Below are 19,897 nucleotides of genomic sequence, written 5' to 3' on the forward strand. Positions count from 1 at the left end.
GGAGGAAGACGCCTTTGGTTGAAGCACTTGTTAGCATAGTGACCTTTCTGCTGACATTTGTTGCAAGTCACCTCTGAGAGTGGACGGTGATAAGGAGCATTGGACTTTGGAGCTTGATTCTGAGACTTGTTCTGATAGCCAGAGTTGGAAGAGTTGGAAGAACCATGGCCACCATTGTTCTTCTGCTGGTAAGGCTGACGAAACGGAGGAGGAGGAGGCAACCAAAACTTCTGTTGCTTAGCTGTCACAAGTGAGGAAGAAGAAGACTGAACTGCGTCTCTGACTCTCTTCTTAGAAGCCTCACACTTGAGCTGAGCAGCCTCTTGCTTCAGTGCCATATTATAGAATTGATCAAACTGAGTAGGCTCAACAAGAACGAGAGCTAACTGCAGATCCTCTTTAAGGCCACCTCTGAAGTGATAGATCATGCTCTTTTCATCAGGAACGTCTTGTTTAGCGAAGCGAGCAAGTTTCTAAAACAGGATGTTGTATTGATACACAGACATGTTGCCTTACTTGAGATTGCGGAACTCCTCACGCTTGCTCTCGACAACACTTTGTGGAATGTGGTGCGCTTTGAAGTCCCGACAGAAGTCAGTCCAAGTGATCACACGACCTCCTCTGGAATCTTTGTATTGTTGATACCAATCAGCAGCTTGGTCCTTGAGCTGAAAAGAAGCGAACTTGACATAGTCCTCAGGCCTGACATTGCTACATTCAAAATGCTTGTTGATGTCCACGAGCCAATCATCGGCATCCGTGGCCTCAGCACAGTAGCTGAAAGACTTGGGCTGATTTGCGAGAAACTGGTTGAGAGTGGCAAAGTGAAACTAATTGTTGCCTTGACCTTGATTGCCTTGCCCTTGAGTACGTTCTTACAAGAGTTGCAGAATCATCTGAGCATTGGCGTTGGTGGCTGCCATGATAGCTTGCCATGCCTCCGGAGGTGGAGGTGGTGGCGGAGGGTTCGCTTGACTCCCTTCATTGCGATCCGGATTCTGACGCGTTGGCGGAGCCATCCTGAAGAGGGTGACATCCGTTAGCATCTTGATAGACAAATAGATAAGTAGAATCAACGGATAGAAATTGCAACATATAGTCTTCACAATAAACATTCGAACGAAGATGAACGAATGAATTCCGTAGTAAATCATCACACTTCCATAAGTTGAGAAGCCACTTGAAAAAGATATGGAATCAACATATGACTTCGAAGCAACTCGAATACCACAATACAAAATAAAACAAAGTATTGGCTTGCAGAATAAGCCGGAACACACATATGATAGATATTTCGTCCGAAGTTTTCGTGGTGGGGCCCACACGGGCTCAATCGTACAGCACCATCATGTACAAGGCTGTGCACATGACATACGAAGCGTCCCCGAGTCGGCATAGCCATGGACTCTTTAAGACAGTACGAGACCATTGTAAAATCAACCGTGTACAGGCGGACCACTAGACGTCGAACCCCAATCTCATATCATGCGTCTGTCGGAAAGATATCCTAAGCCTACTTGAATTCCCACTTATAAACTCCCGAAACTTTCTGGTTATGCAATCTGGTGTAGGGGATACAGGGGACACAAAATATATATCACCCAAACTAACAATCCCTAGATCCAGCTGTATCCATCCGTCAACACATAACCAAGAAACCTTCGGAAATCGTTTACCTCAACCTTCGAAAAACATCCGTTATACAAGTTATGGCAATACTCCCGAACTCCCGCCCCAGTACTGGGTGGCGTCGAGGTGATCTCACCAACAACTGCATAAAAGAGATTTCGATGTCGGCGAAACTCAGGTATTCCAGAAACTGCAACGATAAAATTGTGACGACAACAACTCGGAGCTCAACTCCCCGGGACACTGCCACTACCCCTAAATGTCAGGAGGCACCAAGAACAATGTTCTCGTCACAAAACCATCGGAACGATTCCAAGATACGTCAGGAGACCTCACCAGAGCGACGAAGGGACTGAGGAGTAAAAAGAATCCTACTCTCCGATATATATAATCCTAAGACTCAAAACATTTTTGTTCTAGACTCAACAACGCCAGCGATTCGATCAAGCAGGGGGGCTCCTAACTCGGGGATCGCTCTGATTACCAACTTGTAACGCCCACGATGCGGCTATATCTCCCACGTGTCGAGGCACGACTTAGAGGCATAACCGCATAGTGGTTTTGTCGCAAGAAGGGTCATCTTCACACAATCCCATGTAATGAACAAGAATGGGATAAAGAGTTGGCTTACAATCGCCACTTCACACAATACATAAATATATCTCATACATCATCCAAAATACATGCATATAGACCGACTACGGTCAAAATCCAGATGAAAATAAGACAACCCCAAATGCTAGATCCCCGATCGTCCCAACTGGGCTCCACTACTGATCATCAGGAAAAGACACATAGTAACGACCACGTTCCTCGTCGAACTCCCACTTGAGATCGACCCCATCATCTGCACTGGCATCGTCGGCACCTGCTACTGTTTTGGTAGAATCTGTGAGTCACGAGGACTCAGCAATCTCACACCCGCGAGATCAAGACTATTTAAGCTTATAGGAAAGGAAGGTGTAATGAGGTGGAGCTGCAGCGGCAATAAGCATATATGGTGGCTAACTTGCGCAAAAGAGAGCGAGAAGAGAAGCAACGGAGCGGTCGTCATCTAGCAATGACCAAGAAGTGATCCTGAACTCCTACTTACGTCATACATAACACAGACCGTGTTCACTTCCCGGACTCCGCCGAGAAGAGACCATCACGGCTACACACGCAGTTGATGTATTTTAACTGGGTCAATTGACAAGTTCTCTACAACTGGACATTAACAAATTCCCATCTGCCTCATAACCGCGGGCACGACTTTCGAAAGATAATACCCTGCAGGGGTGTCCCAACTTAGCCCATCATAAGCTCTCACGATAAACCTTCTCCCGGAAAGACCCGATCAGTCTCGGAATCCCGGTTTACAAGACATTTCGACAATGGTAAAACAAAACCAGCAAAGCCACCCGAATGTGCCGACAAATCCCGATAGGAGCTGCACATATCTCGTTCTCAGGGCACACCGGATAGGCAAGACGTCGGTTTGGCATAGACCCTGGTTGCCCAGGGGGCGCCGGACATCGCCCAGTTTGGGCCAGCACTCGAAGGAACACTGGTCCGGGGGTTTAAAATAAAGATGACCCTCGGGCTCGCGAAAACCTGGGGGAAAAGGCTTAGGTGGCAAATGGTAAAACCAAGGTTGGGCCTTGCTGGAGGAGTTTTAATCAAGGCGAACTGTCAAAGGGGTCCCATAAATCACCTGACCACGTAAGGAACGCAAACTCAAGGAACGTAATCCCGGTATATAAGTAACTAGGGCGGCAAGAGTGGAACAAAACACCAGGCATAAGGCCGAGCCTTCCACCCTTTACCAAATATATAGATGCATTAATTAAATAAGAGATATTGTGATATCCCAACATATCCATGTTCCAACATGGAACAAACTTCAACTTCACCTGCAACTAGCAACGCTATAGGAGGGGCTGAGCAAAAGCGGTAACTTAGCCAAACAACGGTTTGCTAGGAAAGGATGGTTAGAGGCTGACATGGCAATATGGGAGGCATGATATAGCAAGTGATAGGTAGCGTAGCATGGCAATAGAGCGAACAACTAGCAAAGCAAAGATAGAAGTGATTTCGAGGGGTGGTCATCTTGCCTGCAAGGTTCTCAGAGTTGTCGAAAGCTTGATCCTCGTAAGCGTACTCAACAGGTTCCTCGTTCACGAACTCGTCTCCCGGCTCTACCCAAGACAAGAACACAAACAAACGGAACCACAATCAACCAAGAGAAATGCACAAGCAACATGATGCAAAACACGTATGATATGCAAGATATGATATGCGATGCATATGCGTGCTCCGGAGGGAAAATGATGAACATGGCAGTAACTTGGCAAACCAAGCATGTCACTGGAAAGATGAGATGATTTAGGTCGAAATCGATATAAAGATCACCGAAAACGGATGCACGGTTTGCAAATGGCAAGCAAAACAAGAATGACACGAATCTGCGATAAACAGCATGATAGCACATAAAATGCAACAAGTAACAATGCTACAGCACACCAACATAGCAACAAAGCATATGAATGTAATATACAGGAGATGCTTGACAAAAGATGAACACTGAGCTACGGCTAGTTCACAACATAACAAGCTTAAACAAGCATGGCAAAAGTGCAAAAGATAACAAGTTCACAGACTTGGTGAAAAGCATGGCAGAAAACAGCATCAGGTAGCAATGTTCAGAGCACGAAATCAACATGTTACAGGAAATTAACATAGCAAAACAAGGCATGGCAGTGTTCTACTAAATGTACATGAGAAAAGTCCGTTACTGACCATAAGCCAAAAAGGACCAGAAGATATGATGGCAAGCATGTAAACATAGCAAGTTTCGTTATCAGGTTTCAGACTTAGCAGAAAACAGAGCATGGCAGAAATAATAATATGAAGGCCTCTTTGTGAGCTTGATGCACTCACTACGGAGCAATTCATGACAAACCAAGCATACCTACAGCAAGATGGCATGTTTGTGAAGCTATCCATGGCAAGAACAAATGCATAGCATGTATGGATCAACTACAATAAGGTTGGCAAAAATGAATATCATGTTAAGAATCTGCCAGAAATATTTTATAGCAAAAGTAGAGTAAGATTGAGTCATGCTATGGCACTCCATAATTGCAAACAATTGCATGGATCAATTACAACAATAGGTACAAAACATCCTTACTGAACATCTCCAAAATATGCATGGATCTCTCTGTAGCATCAAGTTTACATGGCAACAAAATAACAGCAGACAAAGACTTGGAGAAATCACTAAGTCCCTGAAATCAGAAATATTACAGGGCCTACTTTGCATGCTTGTGCTAGTCACCACAGAGACCACAAAAAAACATGGCAAACACCCTTGGAAAGATGGCATGGCATACTTCAAAACACATGTAGAGCTCATGCCCATAAGATGCACAGATTAAATGATACAAAAATGACAAATCTCCAAGTTCTGCTAAGAACCAGCAGATAACAGCAACTAGCCCTCTTGCAACAGAGATTTGGGCATCAAGATGACCTCTAATGAACAAGGTGCAATTGGAAAAAAATGAAGAGCATCACGAGACAAACAATTTTACATATCACACGTGCGAATCGGAGCTACACTCAAGGAGTTATGGCAATACGAACGTGGCAAGATGCTGTAAAAATGTCAAAGACTTAGCAAAAACGGAGGGGGGCTCGGGAGAAAGTCAACGCTCACAGTCTCGTTCAGATCCGATCGGGCTCGGGCTCTCCGGCCGCCGGAGCGGGAGGAGACGGCGATGGCGGGGGAGAGGACGGCGGGGCCGGCGTCGGAGGAGGCGAGGCCGGAGGAGGAGGACGGCGGCGAGGTCAGCGGCAGGGCACGGCGGCGAGGACGGGCTCCGCGGCGGCGGCGGCGGCCCAGGTCGGCAACGGCGGCGGCGCACGGGGGCACGCCGGCGGCAGGAGGCGCGGCCCTCAGGCGGCGGCGCGGCAGAGGAGCCGCGGGCTCGGGCAGGACGGGGCGCTCGGGCCCGGCGCGGGGACGGGCGGGCCGGCCTCGGGCCTCGTGGGCCCGCGGCACCGCGCGGCGGCGCTTGCCACTCGGCGGCTACTGACTGGCGCGGGGGCGGCGGACATGTCCGGGTGGCATGGATTTCGTCCGGTGGCGCGAGGAGGGGGAAGGCTAGGGTTTAGACTGCGATTTCGTTTCGGGAGGGGATGGAGTTTTATAGGTAGAGGGAGCTAGGAGACTCCAAATGAGGTGCGGTTTTCGCCCACACGATCGTAATCGAACGCCCTAGAGCATGGAAGAGAGTTTGGTGGGTTTTGGGCTGGTTTTAGAGGGGGTTTTTGCTGGACACTCAAATGGACTTTGCGGATGCCCGGATAACCGTTGGAGTACCAAACGACCTCCAAATGGAACGAAACTTGACCGGTAGTCTCCAGGTGGTATATTAGGGCCACTTGACAAGCCTCGGTCCATTCCGAGAAAGTTTGACACCCGCACACAAAAGAAAACAAGAGGGGTGCACCGGAGGAGATAGGAGCGCCAGATTGCAAAACGGACAACGGGGAAAATGCTCGGATGCATGAGACGAACACGTATGCAAATGCAATGCACATGATGACATGATATGAAAATGCATGACATGAAAAAAATACAAAACGAAAAACAAAACCCGACCACAGAGGGAATATCATACCACATAGCCGAGAATGGCAAGAGTCGGAGTTACAAATATGGAAAGTTACATCCGGGGTGTTACACGTCAGCATTCCTGCTGGCATACGAGGAGGCCGTCCTCGAGGCCGGGGGCGACGACAAGGTCATGGCCAACTGGCTCCCCATGGCCCACGCCGGCGAGCCACACGCCAGGCTGCTCAACCTCCCTAGATCCACGGTGGCATCCTGGGGGGAACTCCGCGGCCTCTTCACTGCTCGCTACGCGGTGCCGGCGCACCATGCAGTCGCAGCCCTGCTGGGCGGCTCTCAAGCACCACCTTCAGATCGCCACGTCAAGCCGTTCCTCTGCCAGATTGGTGCCGCTTCCAAGCGCCCGGGGGCTCCGCCGGGTTGGGCTGCGCCAGAGGCCGACTTCACCTTCGGCTCAGAAGACCACCCCAACTCTACCGCCGGCTCGGGCAAGCTCCCAATGCTCTGCACACCCACCATCTGCAACGTGGATGTTACGAAGACCCTCATCGACGGCGGTGCAGGCCTCAACTTGCTCTCCGTAGAGGCCCTTAGCCTTCTTCACGTGCCACTCGAGCGGCTCAATCTCAGCAAGCCTTTCTCAGGTGTTGGTGGCAGCACTGCCCGCTCTCTGGGACAGATCCGCCTCCCGGTCATCTTCGGCACACGCGACAACTACCGCACCGAGCTGGTCGACTTCTACATCGCCCGCATCAGCCTCCCGTACAGCGCCATCCTCGGGTACCCAGCTCTCGCCTAGTTCATGGCGGCGACTCATCCGGCCTACAACCTCATGAAGATGCCTGGGAGTAAAGGCGTCCTCACCATCAAGGGGGACAGCGAGGAGCCCGTGACGGCACTCAAGCTCGCCCTCAAAACCGCTGCGGCGGTGCAGCCTGCCGACGCGGGCGCCTCCGAGCCCAAGGGAGCCATACCGACCAGGAAGAATCAGTTGTTCACACAAGACAACGCGGAAACCAAGCAGGTGCCGGTCAACAAGGACAGGCCCTCAGGAGCCACCTTTACCATAGGTGCCAGCCTCGACCCAGGTCAAGAGGAAGCATTGGTGAAGTTCCTGCGCGCAAACAAGGATATATTCGCGTGGGAGCCCAATCAGCTGGTAGGAGTCCCAAGAGAGGGGATTCAGCATCATTTAAGGGTATGCCCCAATGTACGCCCCGTGAAGCAGCGGGCGAGACGGCAGTCCACTGAGAAGCAGGCCTTCATCGTCCAAGAGACCCGTCAGCTGGAGGCGGCAGGTGACATTCGCGAGGTTCGGTATCCCGAATGGCTGGCGAACCCCGTCGTAGTGCCGAAGAAAGGCGGGAAGGAACGGGTGGGTGTCGACTTCACCAAGCTTAACAAAGCCTGCCCCCAAGATCCGTTCCCGCTCCCACGCATTGATCAGATCATTGACTCCACCGCCGAGTGCGACCTGCTGTGCTTCCTAGATGCGTTCTCAGGGTATCACCAAATCAAGATGGCGGTTAAAGATGTGGAGAAGACAGCCTTCTTGACCCCGTGTGGGGTGTAGTGCTACACCTGCATGCCCTTTGGACTGCACAACGCGGGCGCAACCTTTCAGCAACCGATGCACATCGCCTTGGGGCGGCAGCTCGGGAGAAACACAGAGGCCTACGTCGACGACATTGTGGTGAAGTCTCGGGATGCGAGGACCCTGATTCAAGACCTAGAGGAGACCTTCGCAAGCCTGCGCCAAGTGAACTTGCGGCTCAACCTAGAGAAGTGCGTGTTCGGCGTCACTTCCGGCAAGCTGCTGGGCTTTCTCGTGTCCCACAGAGGGAAAGAGGCGAATCCAGAGAAGATCAAGGCCATCGAGGACATGAGCCCGCCGCAGACCCTTAAGGAGATGCAAAAGTTGGCTGGTCGGGTAACTGCGTTGGGACGCTTCATCTCCAAGCTAGGGGAATGCGCCCTACCCTTCTTCAAGATGATGACGAAGAAGGGCCCATTCGAGTCGACCCAGGAGGCCGACCGAGCTTTTCAAGACCTCAAGAGATACCTGACTAGCCCTCCGGTGATGGTGGCACCAGGACCCCTCGAGCCCTTAGTACTCTACCTCGCCGCTACCCCGTACACCGCCAGCGCAGCACTGGTGGCAGTTCGGGAGGAGCACCAAGCCAAGGGTGCGCTGCGCCGAGCTACAGCTGAAGCAATGCAAGATCAGGAAGTCGCCGCAAGAGCCGTGGCAGCACCGACAGAAGACCAAGCTCAGCAGGACGATGCCGTCAAAACTCCCGCAAACCATGAGGCGTCAGGAGTCCCGTCACCTCAGGAGACATGTCAACTTCCGCAAGGCGCGAGCCCAGATAGCGTGCCTGCCCTCGTCGAGCACCCGGTGTATTACGTCAGCACCGTGTTGCGAGATGCGAAGGCGTGATATCCCATGCCTCAGAAGCTCCTGCTCGCACTCTTGGTGGCCTCGCGCTAGTTGCGGCACTACTTCCAGGGGCACCCCATCAAGGATGTCTCAGCCTACCCGTTGGAGAGGGTGCTCAGGAGCCCCAATTCTGCTGGAAGGGTCGCTGAGTGGAACATCGAGCTGCAAGCATTCCAGTTAGAGTTCAGCACTACCAGGGTCATCAAGGGAGCCGCGCTCGCTGATTTTGTGGCAGAATGGACTGACGTCCCGGCGCTTGAAGTAGGCGAAGACTGGTCCACCTCGCCAGGAAGTGAGGCACCAGACGGTTGGGTCATGTACTTTGATGGCGCCTTCGCGCACCAAGGCGCAGGGGCCGGAGCAGTACTCATCTCGCCCACTCAGGATAAGCTCTACTACGCCGTGCAGCTCTGCTTTCAGCATGGCGAGAAGGTCTCCAACAACATCGCAGAATACGAAGGCCTCATAGCTGGCCTGAAGGCCGCGTCAGCTCTGGGCGTGAAGCGCCTTACCATTAAAGGCGACTTGCAGCTCCTCGTCAACTTCTCCAACAAGGTATACGAGCCGAAGGATGAGCATATGGAGGCATACCTCATGGAGGTGCGCAAGATGGAGAAGCAGTTCTTGGGCCTGGAGCTGCAGCACGTGCCCCGGGGCACCAACAAGGAGGCCGACGACATCGCCAAGAGAGCATCCAAGCGGCAGCCGCAAGAGCCCGGCGTTTTTGAGGAACGGCTCTTCAAGCCATCGGCGACACCACCACTTTCAAGCACGGCTCAGCCTCGGGAGGAGCTCCCACAACCTCCTGCCAGAGGAGCCCCGGCCTGTGGCCCGATCTCAGGAGCTCGCTTGCTCCTGGCACTCGAGCCCCAGGAGGGATGTTGGACCAAGGAATTCAAGGAATATCTAATGCAAGGGGCGCTGCCGGAGAAGGAGGAGGATGTAGAGCGTGTAGTTCGGCAAGCCACGGCGTATTGCATCTAGGACGGTGAGTTGTATAGGAAGCGGCCAAACGACGTCTCTCCGCGCTGGATTTCCAGGGACCAGGGGAAGGAGCTGCTAACTGACATACACGGTGGGGACTGCGGGCACCACTCGTCATCACGGACCCTCGTCGGCAAAGTATTCCGTAGTGGGTTCTACTGGCCCACTGCGCTCAACGACGCAGCTGAGCTGGTGAAGTCGTGCAAAGCCTGCCAGTTCCACGCCAAGCAGATTCATCAACCAGCTCAGGGTCTCCAGCCATTCCGCTCATGTGGTCGTTCGTGGTCTAGGGGCTGGACATCTTGGGCCCGTTCCCTCGAGCACCTGGGGTCTACCGCTACCTCTACGTCGCCATCGACAAGTTCACCAAGTGGGCGGAAGTGGAAGCTGTCCGCACCATACCAGCTGGCCCTGCTGTCAAGTTCATCAAGAGCCTCGTGAGCCGCTTTGGGGTCCCCAACCGTATCATCATAGATAAAGGCTCGCAGTTCACTAGTAACCTCTTTAAAACCTACTGTGCTAACCTTGGAATGCAGATTTGCTACGCTTCAGTGGCGCACCCCAGGAGCAATGATTAGGCCGAACGCGCCAACGCGGAGGTCCTGAGGGTCCTCAAGACCAGGACCTTCAAGAAGAAGCTTGAGGCATGTGGCAGGGGCTGGCACGACGAGCTCCAGTCCGTGTTGTGGTCCATCCGCACCACTGCCACCAAGCCAACGGGCGAGACCCCATTCTTCCTTGTCTACGGAGCTGAAGCGGTCCTTCCTCACGAGGTCAAGCATTGCTCTGCACGGGTCCTGGAGTTCGATGAAACACAACAGGATGCCATGCGGGGGATGGACCTCGTGTTGGGGGAGGAACGTCGTCGCGAAGCTGCGCTGAGGGTGGCAAGGTACCAGCAAGCGTTGCGGCGATACCACTGCCGCAACATCCGCTCTAGGACGCTCGAGGCGGGCGACCTCGTCCTAAGGCGGGTCCTCTCCAAGGAAGGGCTGCACAAGCTTTCACCCATGTGGGAGGGCCCGTTCAGGGGCGTCCATGTCTCCAGGCCTGGCGCCGCGCGCCTAGAGACGCAGGACGGGGTACCCATCCAGAACACCTGAAACATCCAGCACCTCCGGAAGTTCAACCCATGAAGCAAGGCCAGAGCATGTGAAGAAAGGACCAGAGCCTGTGAAGAAGGCCCGGTGCCTGTGAAGAATCACCGCCCATGACACTCTCACGTAATAATGAGTGGGGCTGTACACGCCCTGGAGTCTTAGGAGCGCCGGCCTCAGGCCCTGGGGCTCCCTCCCACGCTTAGTGGCAGCACTTAGCTCCGCGCTGGTGAGAAGACTTGAAGACTAGATTAGGTGCCGGACGCGGCTTTCGTTTGCTTTCCGTAGTTGGCTCGCTTTTCCTTGATCAAAATTTGCTTCTGGTGTCGCTTTTCCTTAATTGAAGTTTGCCTCTGGTGTTCCTTGCTGATTCGATTCCCCCGTCTCTTGCCGCGTTTTCCGGCTCTGGTTCGCTCGTATTCTCTCTCTCGCATACCTCGCGACGGGGGCTGGGCAGGTGCCCTCGCGAGTGTTTTCTCTGTCTGCCTTCTCTTGAGCGTTTTTCCTTCCCTCTGCCTTCTCGCGAGCTACCCTTGCTCGAGCCCGAAAGTTGGTGCATCTCTCCTAATCTGTGCCCCTCAGGTATCGCGATACAAAGCACCGGGTCAAGGCTTGGATGGACGACAAGTCTCCTCGCAAACTCCCTAATGAATTTCTTGCAGTTCCTGAGCAATAGTGGGACACAGGGTCAAGATGGACACAAGGAAACAAGCGCTTCGTAAGGAGGAGAGTGCCTCAAGTGCACCAGGCTAAGCTACTTTGCGCAAAATAGCAACACAACACTAAAACAGCAAGCGTAGCTTAATAGTTAATAAGTTATAGGTTTGATACACGCCCCTCCGGGCCCATGCTGGTTTCATTTCGATGCAGGAGGGAAAAGGGGAACAAGACAAAAGCGGCGCTCGCCCCTACAGCAGCCGACGAGGGCAGGGCCTAGGCGACGTCCCGGGACTAGTCGGACCCCTCCTCGCGCTTCACCGATGCGCGGTGACGAGACGACCCGCTACCGCCTTCGAAGCGGGCGCGGCGGTGTGGAGGCTGGTGAAAGTGCGTTATATCGACTAGAGGGGGGTGAATAGGCTATTTTTATGAATTCTTCACTGGGGAATTTGCGGGTGAGGAAATTCCTTAGCGAAGAACTACTTGCAGCGGAATAAGTACTCAAGAGTAAGCATAGCAGAACATAGGCATGGTCATCATGATGAAATGACGACAAACACAGAGTACAGAAAGCGTAAACACAGGATAGCACAGGATGTAGACAAACAGTCTGAAGAAATTGAACTGAGGAAATTGAGAAAGTCTTCAGTCAAAGTCTTCAAACATAGATATGACAAGCACACAACACAGCAATGAGGAAATGAAAGAGTTGAGGAAATAGAACCAGTAGGCTTGGTGAAGACAATGATTTGGTAGACCAGTTCCAACTGCTGTCTCAGTTGTACATCTGGTTAGGGCGGCTAGGTATTTAAACTGAGGACACACAGTCCCGGACACCCAGTCCTGAACACGCAGTCCAGGACACTTAGTCCTCACCGTATTCCCCTTGAGCTAAGGTCACACAGACCTCGCCCAATCACTCGTGGTAAGTCTTCAGGTGACTTCCGAACCTTGACAAACTCGGTCACTCGGCGATCCTGAATTCCTCTTGGATGCTCTAGACCATGACGCCTAACCGTCTGGAAGAAGCACAGTCTTCAAAGGTAACAAGCATCGGATCCACGCAGGATCAATCTCTTCAGTGATGCTCAATCACTTTGGGTTTGTAGGTATTTGGGTTTGGGTTTTCCTCACTTGATGATTTTCGCTCAAAGTCCTCGGAGGATGGGATGGTCTCAAATGACAAGTGTCAGTTTCTCTCGGAGCAGCCAACCAGCTAGTGGTTGTAGGGGCGGCTATTTATAGCCTAGGGAGCAGCCCGACATGATAAGACATAAATGCCCTTCAATGATATGACCGTTAGGTGGGTAGATATTTTGGGACAGCTCGCGCATAGCACAGCAATGGTCGGAAATTTGTGTATCAAATTCCTCAGGGCTATCATGTTCCTCACTGTGTAGGCAATCTGCACTGGCGAATTCCTAACTCCTCAATCAGGACAAATTCCTTAGAGACCAGAAGAACTTCGTCTCTCTCACTGAAGAATATGACTGAACTATATGAAATTTCCAATGGCTTCACTCCAAGGGATTGTTAGGTGTAGGATTTTGAGTTGAGCATCACATGGAAATTTTTCCTTAGTATTTCCTCGACCCCCTTTAATAGTACGGTGTTTCCTATGACTCAAGAAAGGGAAAATGAAACTATGAAAACAAAAGTCTTCACACTTCATGTTCCTCAAATGAATACCAAGACTTCAAGGTCACACCAATTTCTTCACTTTCAAAGTCTTCAGTCGAAGAACTTCATTTTTAGGGGTCGAATTTCTCTGTAAATATCAAACTCCTCGTAGACTTATAGACCCGTGTACACTCATAAACACATTAGTCCCTTAACCTATAAGTCTTCAATACACCAAAATCACTAAGGGGCACTAGATGCACTTACAATCTCCCCCTTTTTGGTGATTGATGACAATATAGGTTAAGTTTTCAACGGGGATAAACATATAAAGTGTAAATACTGATATTGAGTAATTTGATTGCAAGATATAGAAGAACTCCCCCTGAAGATGTCATAGTGAGGAATTTGCTTTTGAAGCAATGCACACTTGAAGAGTGAAATCATGGAGATCTCCCCCTATATCTTGTAATTCATACATGCATTTGACATAATATATGAAGAATTTGAAATGCATGATGAAATATGGTGACTGATGTAATTCAGCATGCGTGCAATAACATTAACGAGGAATAAGCATGCAGAAGAAACAGCAAAAGTATCAGGCCTCCATCGAGTTTAAGTTTTACAACTCGATCCAACAAAGTCATCAGAAGATCGAGAGTTGTAACTTAGAAAAAAAACGCCCATATAGATAGACCCGCTTGAAGACTAACTCAAATTTCTCCCCCTTTGTCATCGAATGACCAAAAGGTTCGAAAATGAGGACTAACGCCCCTGAAGAATATCAAGTTGATGAAGGAGCGCCAACGTTGTTGGGGTCGTTTGTTGATGTAGGGCCTGCCGCAGTGTCGTCCAAGTCTTCATGCTCGTCGGTGTCACGCGATGAAGAATAGGAGCTGGCCACCAAGGATGGAACCTTGACCTTCTTGTATTTCTTCGGTGGAGGTGCAGACCAGTCAAAGTCCTCCTTGATACCCATTTTCTTCAGATCTTCTGTGCTATAAATGTGCGACAAAACAGCCCAGGTGCGGTTGAGGGTTTCATGAAGGTAGTAATGGTTTTTCTTCACTGCATTGTGGGTAGCAGTCATGTTGTGAAGAATTGAACCAAACTGACGCTTGACCCATTGTGATTGCGATCAACCTTCTGGTGAAGACTGAGGAGAAGCTCACGGTCAGTCATCACCCTGGGAGCTGTGCCTTTAGGATTTGGCTTGGTTGCGTTGGCGGCAGAGTCATGGGTGGCAGAGTCATCACTGGTGGAGTAGGATGCAGCCTTGTGAAATTGACCATCCAATGGACGAATGCCTTCATCAATAATAGCAGTAGCCTCGCCCTTTTCATCAGCTGGGGAAAATGTCCGTTTGAGGACTTCAATCGGGGGCAAGTAGCTGCAATGGTTCAGTGTATCAGCTTTGTAGTTGAGTGAAGATCTTGTTCTGATGAATCTCATAATCCACGGAGCATAAGGCTTCAACTCAAACGGTGACATTGCGACATTGGCCAGAGTCCTCATGAAGAAATCATGGAAGTTGACGGGAACGCCATGAATGATATTGAAAAGAAGATTCTTCATGATGCCAACGACTTCTTCTTCATTCGAGTCGTGGCCCTTGATAGGACTCAATGTCTTCGTCAGAATGCGATAGACAGTCCGAGGCACATATAACAATTCCTTCACAAGGAATTTAGTTCTTGGGGCCTGACCTGGCTTCAATGGCTTCATCAGCACTTGCGTATAGTGATCTGTAAGCTCAGGTTCACTGTAGACGCAACGAGCAGCTTCAAGGAGAGGACTGAGAGGCAAAGCACGAAGCAATTTAGTAGCTGGTGCCTTGTAGTGAGTATTTTCAGACATCCAGTCCAGCACCCATGAATTCACATCTTCAGAGTCTCCAGTGATGTGCAGAGTTGCATAAAATTGAAGAATGAGCTCTTCATTCCAATCACATATATCAGTGCAGAAATTTAACAGTCCAGCGTCGTAAAGAACACTGAGGACTGGCACGAAGCACGGCAGAGATTCCATATCCACGTGAGGAATGTGCTCATGATCGAAGACTTTGTCTTTGTTGAACAGCACCGAGGAATAAAAATTTGCCTGGCTGGCAGTCCATAAACGCCTCTTCCTAATGCGAGCAGAGTCATAGGGGTTGTAATCAGTGAAGAATACGTGCTCGCCTAAGAAATCATTAGCCTTGAAATTTTGCTTCCTTGAGAATGGATCCTTTGGCTTGGGCAGAGGAGTGTCAGTCAATTGCATTACACCCTCAGGAATCGCAATCTCAGGTTCTTTAGGCTGAGGAATTTCTGGTTCCTCTTTAGTGGCAGCCTGGGTCTTCAATTCTTCATTTTCATTTTCTTCAGCACTAGTGGCTGGAATTTCTTCATGAGCTTCATCAGATCCCATTTGAACTGTAGTTGCTGGGGATTGAGGAATTTGTTGCAATGGTGAGAAGAGTGGAGAGTTGGGGTGCTGACTTTCCCAAAAGTCATCAGTCATCACTGGTGTGGTACAGCCAATGTCCACGTCTTCATCTTCTATTTCTTCAACGCCGGGCTCTTCAGCAGTAAACTGAGGCATAGGCGAGGAAACTGTGGGGGTCGAAGGGATTTATCCACTTCAATTTCTTCATCCATCTGCTCTGACGAAGCAGCAGAAGGATTTTCTTCATCAGATCCGCTAGGGATCACATATTCTTCATCAAAAGGGACGATTTCCTTTGATGGCATGGAGGAAACAGGAACATCATCAATTGGATTAGCAAATGAGCTTGTCAATTTCTTCATCTTCTTTGGTGCTGAAGAATCTAAAGGAGCTGATGCTTTCCTTTTCTTCACTGATGCACGCTCTGCAGCCTTGGTCTTCTTCACATCTGATGCAGATGGAAGAATTGGAGTTGGGGTAGGCGCTGGAGGAGCAGAGGAATGTGGTTGATTTTCTTCAGGTACAACTGATGCAGTTGCCCTGACCTCTTCATTTTCTTCAGGCGCACCACTAGTGGATGCCCTGGCAATTTCATCAGCGGCTGGAATGCAGTCATCAGCTCTGGAACTCACACTTTCTTCAGCAGCCTGAATGTCATCAGTGGTGCTGGCATGTTCTTCAGTTGGCTGAGCAGATGCTTCAGCCTCAGGAATTTCTTGTTGCAATGGGGCTGCAACATTGGAGGTGAACTTCTCAGTCAGTTTAACAAACCTGACCTTGGCTCCTTTCCAATCAGCATAGTAAGCATTGAAATCATCACTGAGGACTTTGATTTCAGACTGGATCTTCACAAGTTCATCAGTTGTCATAGAGACAACGTTGTTCTTCAGGAATTTCTCCTTCCTGTACTGCGCTTTCTTGAGCTGCCTGGCCTTCTTAAATTTCCATTTCTCTTCTTGGATGAAGGCAGTCAGCATATGACTTTGGCCAGGAGTCAGCTTGAAGTCAGGCATAGGAGTGTTTGGGTACTTGTGCCAGAGATCAATGTAATCGAGGATCAACTTTGGATCCAAAAGCAGAGGCACATTTGTGCCCTTGGCTCTAGCGGCCCTGACTTGCCTATCTATGATGATTTCAGCAAGTTCTTCATCATCAGCTTCGTCTTCTTCAGACGGCACTTGGAAGGCGACCTGCTTCTTGTGAGGACTTGGGCGAGAGCCTCGTCCAGCAGTGGTCTTTGTCTTCAGCAGAGAGGGTCCTTTTGAAGAATTTGGTGCAGCTGAGGAACTAGCTGAAGCTCCTGTGGCAATAGAGATGCATGTACTCCTTTGGCACGTGGCAAGATGCACAGGTGCTGAGGATTTGGTCGGAGCAGCTGAGGACTTTGGAGGAGCAGGAGCAGCGTGAGGAATTGGTCGTGAGGACATTGACGGTGAAGCACTTGGCTTACGCGCAGGCTTCTTTGCCATGGATTTCTTCGGCTTGACGGAGACCTCAGCGGCAGCAGCAGCAGCAGAGTCTTCATTGAATTTCCTCACTGCTTCTCTAGCTTGTTTAGCCAGCTTGGCCTAGCGCTTGGCCCATTCATCAAGATAATCCTCACCACGCTTGAGGCTGGTCAGATTAGCTTCTTGGCCAGGTGCCAACGGAGGTCTTGAGCATGGAGGATTGAGTGCGAATTTCTTCATGTACTTGGGAGTCACATACCTGTACTCCCTCCACTCTCTTGCCCATCTCCTCTCTATCTTCTGAATGCGCACCTTGCGCTGATTTTTATCTTCCTCAGGGGGTGTGCAGTACCCTGCATAGATGTCCTTAGGGATTTCAAATGCAGTGTTGATCTCAGGCCTCTTTCCTCCTTTCTGTGGCTTCTTTCCATCAGCCATTTTCTTCAGATGAGGAATTTGAGCAATTGAATTCTTTGAAGAAGTATGCAACCTTTCTTCAAGGAACGCTGCAAATGAGTTAAGTTGATGAGAACCTAGTGTTCAGCAGCGGGCATGAGTACCTGTGAACAGAGTATAGTTGCGAGGAATTTGAAGAGGTCATATGCGTTCTCAGAAGATTTTTCAAAAAGAACAAGTTTGAGGAATTTGACCAGATGAGTCTTGAAGAATTTCACTAAGCGTTCTTTGTCTTACGTTCCAGAGTTATATAGATCGAAGATCCACACAATTGAGGAATCAGGAAGAAAAATTATTGCTTAGAGAAACGAATCAAGAACAAATGACATGTGAGGTCTTTAGTGTGTGAAGAATTTGAAGAATAAACACCTTTGAAGATTTTGTAGAAATCATTTGAATCAAGGAGGGCAGTAAAAGTAACTTTTAATTACCCTGAACGAAGAACACGATGGACTGTGAGGTAGAGATGAGAAGTTTGTCTGTGCAGATCTTCCACGCCCTAACTCGGCGGATGAAGACAGCTACGGCGGCGGCGGAGTGAAGATTTCCGCGGCCGGCGCGAGTACTGCGGCGACGAGGTCGAGGCAGTGAAGCTCTTCCTCACCGGCGACGATGAAGTAGCATCGGCGCTAGGGTTTGAGAAGCTCGAGCTGGAGAGAGGTCGAGCGGAGAAAAGGAAGTGAGGAAGGGGAGAGGGGGTATTTATAGCCACGGTGAAAAAATGTTCGCCCGAAGAAATTGGACGAACGTGCCCCTGACCCTTCTGATTCGCTTGACATGTGTCACCCACGTACTGAGAAGTGGAGATCGTGTTAGATTGTGGGTGAATAGATAAGTATTTCGTGGGATGCGGAACGGTTTGAGCGGCAAAGCCAAAAATTTGGATAAGATAAGTTAAAAGTTCCGTTCGCAAATTCTTCAGTTGACAAGGACACAGTGAACATTTTGAACGAGTTTCAAATAGAACGCACATGAAGAATTTGTGAATAGATTGGGTTGAGTATAGCATAGAGGGGGAAGGGTCCGATCACATTCACTTAGCAGAAAAACCAACTTGAAGAATTAGCCATAAGTGAATGCTGTAGAGGACATAAACTCATATATATATATATGAAGAAAAACGACGGAGAAGGTGAAGACAATGCAAAGTTGAAGAACATGAGCAACTGAGGAATTTCATCTCAGGAAAAACTCAAATTGAAGATTTCAACTTTTGTGGTGGCGTGACCCACTGTATAAGAATGATGATTTCAGACACCGCGTACAATTGTCGTAGGGCTCTGAGAATCCAATTCTTCATTAATTTCTTCACACTTAGAGTGTTATTCTTCATTGATTGAAGAAAAATGTTTCTTCATGTGTTGCACATCTAAGTCATCAATTTTGCATAAGTGTTAGGATGAGTGTCCTTTTCAAAGAATATTCGAAGATTCTAGGATATTTAGCTCACACTGCAATTTGCTAAATCTCTTCTCATCCAAGGGATTTGTGAAGATATCGGCTAGCTGTTCTTCAGTCTTCACATGCTCAATAGAAATGTCGCCCTTCAACACATGATCGCGAAGAAAATGATGACGAATCTGAATGTGCTTTGTCTGCGAGTGCTGAACTGGGTTGTGAGCAATCTTGATGGCACTCTCATTGTCACAGAAGAGAGGCACATTCTTCACGTTGACGCCGTAGTCCTTGAGAATTTGCTTCATCCACAGCAATTGAGCACAGCAAGAACCAGCAGCAATGTACTCAGCTTCAGCAGTAGACAGTGATACGCAGTTCTGTTTCTTCGAGGACCAACAGACCAAAGATTGTCCGAGGAAATGACATGTACCAGATGTTGACTTGCGGTCCACACGATCACCAGCATAGTCAGAGTCAGAATATCCAATGAGATCAAATGCCGAGCCCTTGGGGTACCATAATCCAAGTGTTGGTGTGTGAGCTAGATATCGAAGAATATGTTTCACAGCCTTATGGTGTGATTCCTTCGGTGTAGCTTGAAATCGGGCACACATGCAAACACTAAGCATAATATCTGGCCTAGATGCACATAAATACAATAAAGAACCAATCATGGAGCGGTATACCTTTTGATCGAAGTCAATACCATTTTCATCAGTGCACAGATGGCCATTTGTGGGCATCGGAATTTTGACGCCTTTGCAATCTTGCATGCCGAATTTCCTCAGTACATCCTTGAGGTATTTCTCCTGAGATATGAATATGCCATTGCGCTATTGATGAATTTGAAGACCTAAGAAGAATTTCAACTCTCCCATCATAGACATTTGATATTCTTCACTCGTCATATAGGCAAATTCATCACTATAACGTTGGTCAGTACAGCCAAAGATAATATCATCCACATATATTTGGCACACAAACAATTCACCATCATAAGATTTAGTGAAAAGAGTAGGGTCGAGTGAACCGGGTTTGAAGCCTTTCTTCGTGAGGAATTCCGTCAAAGTATCATACCATGCCCGAGGGGCCTGCTTGAGGCCATAGAGGGCCTTAT

Source organism: Aegilops tauschii, chromosome 6 (genome assembly GCF_002575655.3).
Source record: "Aegilops tauschii subsp. strangulata cultivar AL8/78 chromosome 6, Aet v6.0, whole genome shotgun sequence".
Lineage (NCBI taxonomy): Eukaryota > Viridiplantae > Streptophyta > Magnoliopsida > Poales > Poaceae > Aegilops > Aegilops tauschii.